Source organism: Leptonychotes weddellii, chromosome 12 (assembly GCF_054177405.1).
Source record: "Leptonychotes weddellii isolate Sample4059 chromosome 12, ASM5417740v2, whole genome shotgun sequence".
Taxonomy (NCBI): Eukaryota; Metazoa; Chordata; class Mammalia; order Carnivora; family Phocidae; genus Leptonychotes; species Leptonychotes weddellii.
In genome coordinates this window covers 69,321,648-69,329,561 of record NC_138380.1, presented here as the reverse complement: position 1 = coordinate 69,329,561, position 7,914 = coordinate 69,321,648, and the positions used below count along the sequence as shown (strand labels likewise).

The 7,914-nt window shown below is 42.2% G+C and overlaps 1 protein-coding gene across 1 annotated transcript in view; it reads left to right on the top strand.

Moving 5' to 3' along the window:
• The first annotated feature begins 926 nt into the window (after positions 1-926).
• Positions 927-7,914, top strand: part of GRM3 (glutamate metabotropic receptor 3) — a 202,163-nt gene continuing 195,175 nt past the window's right edge. Inside the window, exon 1 of the mRNA XM_081800623.1 lies at positions 927-1,942. The gene's annotated coding sequence lies outside the window, so the exon portion shown is untranslated. The remainder of the gene's footprint in view (positions 1,943-7,914) is intronic.

Here is a 7,914-nt window from a genome sequence, read left to right as displayed (position 1 = left end):
GCAATGAACTACAAAGAAAGAACGATTTTGCTGTTATCTTGGCACTGCTGTTGCATTCCAGAAAGAATGGTTTTGGAAGAGGAACTTCTAGCATTTTTAGAGTTTCACTAACAACATTTTAATTTTTAACATATTCGGGTTTCTAGTTTTAGTGGTGTTCACAATGGAATATATAAGTACACATGTCTTCTAAATATTGTCGGCTCTCTGAAAGAATCAGTAGTAAAATTATTTCTGTAGTTTCAGTGTTCTGACTAGGTTACAAAAGCAGGCAGTTGTTAAACAACTTAACATTAAATATTAAAGAATAAATGTAACATTGAAGCATTAAGTTTAATTGTCTCCGGCTCCATATAACTCAGTCCTCGTTTAACACAAAGTTGGTATATCAGGGTGGAAAAATTAATGGCAGTGAAGTTTCGATTCTGAAATTAAACACAATGTGTTTCTAAACATAGAAAGATGCCTGGAATTTTACCTTTAGGATTGTATCTGTAGCTCGAAGCCTATTATAGCTATTTCCGTGTGCCTTCTTCTCTTTTGTGCCTACGTCACCGATTTAAGGTTTCTATTTATTTATTTAATTTCAAGAAGAAAGAAGAGGTTCTGTGGAGAACAGTGTCTGTGTGTGCCAACCCCAAGTAGGGCTAGAGGACTAACGTGGGGGTGGGGGTGGGGGGTTCGCTGCAAGGGGGCTGTGTGGAAGCATAGGAGGCTAAGAAGGAAGGTAATTCAACACTCCCCTCTAATCTTATTCCACGTAAGAAAATTTAGGAGAATGCGAAAAAGCAGCAGCCCAGCATTCTTGAGGGGGGGCGTGGCTTCCCTCCAGGGGCTGTCCAATCGCATTCCTTCAGAGGGAGTTATCCCGAGAAGATTGATGGGGGTTGCTAGGAAACAGGAGCGTCTCCCTCCCGCCTGACCCAGAGATTGTTCTGCACAAGCCCTCTCCAGGGGCTCGCAATGTGCGGTTGAGCGGTGTGTGGGGCAGAGAGGCACACCGGGCTCTCAGGCTCACTCGCTCCCTCTCAGCTCCCGCTCTCCCTTTCTCCTCCAGCATGCGGTCAACCCGTTGCACGGGGATCGCTGGAGAGTTCTTCCAGGGCTGTTAGTCCCTGCTCTCCCGCAGGCAAGAGCTTGAGCAGAGCTTCAAAGTTGGAGCTGCAGATCTTCCTGCCGCCCCACGCCCCTTCACCCCACCCCTCCGAAATTCACCCACCCTTGCCTGCCCTGCCTAAGGATTTCCAACAGAGTGAGGCGAAGCAGCAAGCGAAACCGCCCTGGCTCTCGTATAATAATCCTCTCGTCTAGGTACCCTGGCTCACTGAAGACTCTGCAGATACACCCCTATTAAGGGAGGGGGGAGGGGGAAAGGGAAGAAGGAGAACGAGAGAGGGAGGAAAGGAGAAAGAGAATGAGAAGGAGAGAATGCCAGAAGGCCCGTGCCTCTGCCGAGAGTCCCAATTAGATGCGACGGTTTGAGCCTGGCCAAGGTGAAGGAAAGTTGCTTTCCGCGCCTGGGAAGTGGGTTTGCCTGTAAAGCTGAGAGGGACTCGGCTGGGAAGTGCTCTCCTCCCCTCCGCCGAAGACCTCTGGGTCTCCCCTTTTCCCAACCCCCTCCCTCTCTTCCCTTCGCACCCTCCCTTTTCCCACTCCCCACTGCCTCGGAGGCCTGGATGCCCTGCCACCGGGCAGTGGTCCAGCGCGCAGCCGGGAGGGGGCGGGGGCAGGGGGCACTGTGACAGGAAGCGGCGCGCACAAGTTGGCCATTTCGGGGGCAAAATAAGTTCTTCCTTGGATTTGGAAAAGACAAAGCCAGCAAGCTACCTCTTTTGTGTCGGATGAGGAGGACCAACCATGAGCCAGAGCCCGGGTGCAGGCTCAGCCGCCGCCGCTGCCACCGCGGTCAGCTCCAGTCCCTGCCCGGAGTTGTCGGTGAGAGGTAAGGGGCCCAGAGGAGGACGTGTCCCTCTGGAGGGCGCCCAGCGAGGGCGCGGAGGCTCGGGTGCCGCGTGGGGCAGGCTCAGCCGGGAAAGTTGAGGCAGAGCCCAGACCAGTCCCTACAGTTCTGCCGGGGGTGGGGCGGGAGGGGGACAGAGGCGATGTGGGTGTGCGTGAGTGAGAGTTTGTGTGTGTGCGCGCACGTCTGTGTCTCCGGGAGGGAGGCAGATTTCAGGGCACAGACCTGCGACCGGGGTGCAGGGTGCGAGAGGTGGAGGGACGAACTGGCGCTCACAGACCCCCAGAGAGACCGGTCTCGTCAGCCAACCACCTCTAGCCTTGCGCCGGGCTCAGGATTCGCTTCTATTCGGGGGCTCCTTAGGCTTTGTGCACAGAAAACCTTGCGATGACTGGCTGCCACACTGGCGGTTTCATGTGGGTGTGGAGGTGGCCAGGCGAGGTGGGCAGCGGGCAGCGGGACCTGGTCCGTGTGGCAGCCGGGATATGCTCCGCAGCCAGAAGCGGCCAGTGGCTCGCTCTCCTACCAGCACGCTTGGAAAGGAGCCCTAACTCGATGCCCTTTGCTCTTTTGGGCTTGAGCGAAAAATCAAAAAGCCAGACTGGGAGCATATCTCTTCATCGCTCTTGTTCCATTTTCTTATCTGACAGTGAGGTAACTCAGAGAGGGCGGGAGATTCGCGATCCAGAAATAGACTAGGTAATACATCCAATAAGCTTGTTTCTTAAGGATTTCATTTAGATTTCCTTCTAGTTCCTTCCCTGGGTTGACAAACGTGGAGGACTCCCTAAGATACAACACTTTTGGATAGCTGTCTTAAGGGGACATGCCCCTGCCTTTTAAGTATTTTAAAGCATTGTAAATTCTGATTAGGAATAAAACTGTACACTTTTAATGATCTGTGGTCAAGTGCTCAGTTAATTTGCCGATAAAATATGTCTACTGTTACTGAATAGTGATGAGTTTGAGGTAAATATAAAGATAGTTACTTCTCAGGTGTATGCAGAGTTGAGATTAATGAGAGTTGAGGGCAGTGAGTTAAGGATCTCAGGGATAGTTCATTACTTTGAGTTTCTCTGCTTAATTTTATTTGTGCTTCCTACTCTTAGCACTGTTCAGTAGTGCTATATCGTGTTTCTTTGGGAAAAAAAATTAAGCATCGATCTGGAGAGAAACATGATTCATTTACCTAAATCTAAGTCGGCTTCGGTTTATCTGATCACATATTTTAAGGCTGCTACCGGAACTCTGTTTATGCAAATATATTTAATAGAGGTATAAAACACCTCCGTTCCTATTACACTAAACTTGGAGGAAATTATACAGTTCCTACTCAAAGGTGTTTAGGACACTCTATTTAGTTGATTCTGTAGTGCTATGCATCCTTTTTCTCAAAACAGCCCAATAGAATTTGAATAGATTCTAAAAAGCTATTGCACACTGGACCTTAATAAAGTGATTTTTTTCCCTTTCACAATGGCATTGTCTTGGATTTACAAAGATTTTTCACACCTGTAGGTTTTAGCTGTCCATCCTTTCAGGTTCTGATCACCCAGCAGGAGTACATGGATATTTTGGATAGACATGCCCTAAGGCTGTCTTGATTTATTTTCAGAGTAACACAGGTGTTCGGGATGGAAACTGAGGAAAAGAAGTCTTGAAACTTATATTTTCCCAAATAAAACAATGAAAATTCCAGGATGTCTTCATTCATTGGGCTAAAAAGAGGCTTAGTATTCTTAAGTGCCCACTGACTCCTGCAACAAAATCTAGGTATAAAACCTCCTGTTCTGTGAGCCAGGTCATTTGACAATGAAATGTGAAACCTAACTCATAAAAAATTATGCCAACACAAGGAATAGGTTATATTTGGGGATTAGGGGAAGGAGGCACCTTCCTATTTAAATTGAATGGTACTTTTCACACTTTAGGAATATGTGATCAATAAGTTGAGAAAATGTATGGAAAGCTATATAAACAGAAAATTTTATAAATAATGCAAATATATTCTATGATCCACTCATTTGTGTTTGATGGTCTTTTTAAGAAGTTGTGGTGTACACAGGAAAAGAAATGAGTATAAATCAGATATTTGCCCCACAATTACTAAACACATCAAAATGATAGCCCATCTCTGATTTTATGTCACTGCAATTTAAATTGGTAAGTTGAACAAATGCAAAGATAAAGTTGAGTGATCTTTATTTCTAATTACATTTAAGTTAATACTTTTGAGTGAAAAAATTAGGATACTTGTCAGAAGGTCACCTGTTTCACTTCTCTTCTTCATGATAGGTGACCAACCAAAATCACACAAGATTGAGGATGGTCTTATTTTGAAAGACTCCCAGCAATAACATTTTTGCAATTTACCTAGGTACATTTTCCTCTCTCTTATATCATGTCAAACTCTTTTTTTTCCAAATCAAAACACTTTGTCTTTCTTGTCCAGTCCTCTAATCAATGTCAGTCACAAAATGGTGCATGATTTTTTTTTCCAGGTTCCTAGCTACCTCCTGTCAAAATATAGCCACTGGCTTGGGATGAAATGTTTCAGTTTGTTGTTCTGCACTCAACATCATCCCAAGATAGCATTAAATAAAAGAAATGAAAATTAATACCTAATTTCCATTGAAAACCAGAAGGACAGGATGTGTTCTGCACACTGAAATATGGCCAGAGTTCCAGGGTGAGAATTGTTTCCTCCAAGGGTTACTCCCAAAAAAATGAGTAGTAAAGTACTCATATTTATCTCGCTTTGCTATTTTACACAGAGTTTATTGTGTATTTTCGTCTCTTCTGAGATTCTGCTAAATGCATCCAATTCTGTATTGGATGAATTTGTTGAAATTGTTCCCAAGAAGTAGCATAAAATTATAGAAGATTATCCACCATGACTGAACACATAAAATGAGTACAATCATAGTAATCACAGAAACAGTAGAAACTATTAGGTCATTCCCCGCCTTCCACTTCTAAGGTAGGCTTGGTCCTCATAGCATACTGTATTTTGGAGTATTTCAGTCCAGTCTGGTTTTAAATGTCTCAAGTAATGACTTCTTTTGGCGCCTTTGAAAGACTACTTCACAGTCTAATAGTTCTCCCTATTTTGAACTTTGTTGTGATATTCGGCCTAATTTTCCCGTGGTTCTATTTTATCTTGTTATTTACTCCCTATCATAACCCCACTGGATCAGTCAATCCTCTTGCCTGATTTAGACTCTTCATCTAACATTCATACAGGACTTGTAGAATATAAAAGCTTTATACAGTTACAGGAGAGAATCCAAAGGAGACAGTTCTATATCTGGACATCTTTTCTAAATATTTAAGACACATCTTTCAGGTTGTTGATATGTATGTGTATGATATGTTCCTAATAATTTATTTTACTAATGGAAGTGTGAGGAAATTTTTCATCTCTGACAGTAATGACCTATGTGAATATTGAGGTGATCCTTTCTAAGTAATGTTCTATGTGGATGCACATTTATGAGACATTTTCATTGCAAATTCAATGTCAACAGAACCCCTCAATGCCCACACTACAAGAGAATTCTGTGACATGCTGGTCTGATGCTCCATGAAGCCTCAGAAGCTGTTGTCATGTAAATTCTACTATTGAAACCAAAGTGATTTCCATAATTAATAGAATGTGCTAGGAATATAATAGTGGATATAGTTTAGATGTGCACGTGTACATGATATACATAGTAATTCTGTTAGAATACAGTAGTTCCTTTATACAAAACACAATCTGAAAGGCCAGCAAAATTAAGCTCAAATTCATCACTGTGCTGTATCATGAAAAGTAAACTCAAATCATGCATATAACTATGTGGAATATATATAGATGTATATGGAGGTACCATATGTGAAGTTTACTTTAAAAATAGAAAAACCTGAAATAACTACAGGAGAGAAAGAGGTTTTTATTTTGTTCACTTAAAATCTGGTTCCAAGACATCCATGTGTAGGCTTCTTTTAAGATTCTTAAGCCAATATCTTGGTAGACTCACCATCCCACTCAATTGTTTCTCCAAGTCACAGGCATTGAAATGCAAGTTCTGCTAGACAGTAGAGGAGTAAATGATATAATCAGGAAATAAGTTCATAGGTTACACTTGGCAATTTCAGAAAATATTGGACTAGGAGTAAGGTGAATCAGCAGCTAAACACAGAAATTTAGTGCTGTCTTCTTCACTGCGTGGTGAGTACTAGATTGTACATGGAAACACTGATGTGGATTAAGTTAAGGAAACACTGAGGAGAAGTAGCATTCCGAAACTGACTATATCTTTCAGGGAGGAAAACTAGACCACACGGAATAAGTAATTTTTGAACCAGTATTCTCCCTCCTAAAGCCCCAAAGTGTTTTTATCATGCCATTCATCACATAGTGAATACCCTCAAAATGATTTCCCTTAGAAACAGAGGGGAAATCAATTTTCTTGGTATGGGAAAAGTAGGCCATTAAGGTACTTGTGACTTCTCCCTGGAACAGAAGCCTTCTAAGAAGTCGGTATCTACAGAGAATATATTTCCTCATTAAATGAGTAAACTTTTTATGGAACTGGAAATTGTATACTGTACAGAGAAATAAATTTGGAAAACATTCAGATATTATCTATACAAGCATAGACTGAAACATCATGTTTAAAAATAAAACCATATAGGGACGCCTGGGTGGCTCAGTCGGTTAAGCGTCTGCCTTCAGCTCAGGTCATGATCCCCGGGTCCTGGGATCGAGTCCCACATCGGGCTCCTTGCTGAGCAAGGAGCCTACTTCTCCCTCTGCCTGCCTCTGTCTCTCTCTCTCTGATAAATAAATAAAATCTTAAAAAAAAAAAAAAACATATATACAAGGTGTCTCCACAAAAAGCCCAGGGTAGCTCTCATTTTTAATTCCTTGTCAGAATTTTCATTGTCTGTGCACCACCGCACACACCCACACCCACCTACACACATTTGAGTAAATTCAGTTGGAAGAGTATAGGTATGCACCAAAGAGACAGAAATTTCAAAACCATGATACTAAACACATAGTTTGAAAAAAAAATTACAGCGTATATATGGGAGTATTAAGATTACAACAATTTGAGGAGACTCCCCTAAAAACTAGGTTACCATCAGAAAGAAAAGGTAGCTGACAGGGAGGCAATTTGGTCCATAAATATTTATTAAGCACCTATTATAACCAAAACAAGATTCTGGACATGTGATGGGGATACAAAAATATGTTAAAACACACGCAAAATTTCACAAACGTGTAAAGTTCAAAGTATCCCCAAAATTAAACTCAAAACTCTAGAATAATGAAGAGGCTACCAGAACTATCAACTGGATGAAAAAAGTCAGTTCCTTCATTTGACAGAGGTATTTAGATTGAAAATTTCCAATACAGATGTATTTGAGACACGGCTAGATGTTGTGAGGTGATAAAACTAAGGGTAGGTCATAATAATAGATGATAATTATGGACCATCTGCCATGTGCCAAGAATTCTGCTAGATCATTCCATGGATTATCTGATTTAACGTTCACAAGAACCCTGTAAGGCACATACTATGATCTCCATTTTACTCAGGAAAAGGGAAGCCCAGAGAGATAAAGTCATTTCCCCCAGTTCAGGTAGTTAACAAGGCAAGAACTGAAATTCAAAACTTATGTTCTTACCCCAAGTCCTACTCTGTTTACTTCTAAGTTATATTGCCTCCCAATTTTATGCTGGGTTTCATTTCATTCAACGGTCATTTTTGAGCTCCAAGTAGAGGGACGTACTTCAGCAAAGAGGAAGACCAACCAGTGAAATAGAACCCACAGTGGAGTTCCCCAGTCTCAGGCTTGACACATCCCCAGACAGAGCCAGTGTCTTCTGAGGGGCAAAGAAGTCCAAATGGGAGAAATAAACTACAAAATTATTTACAGTTAACTAGAATGAAGGGAAAAAAAAT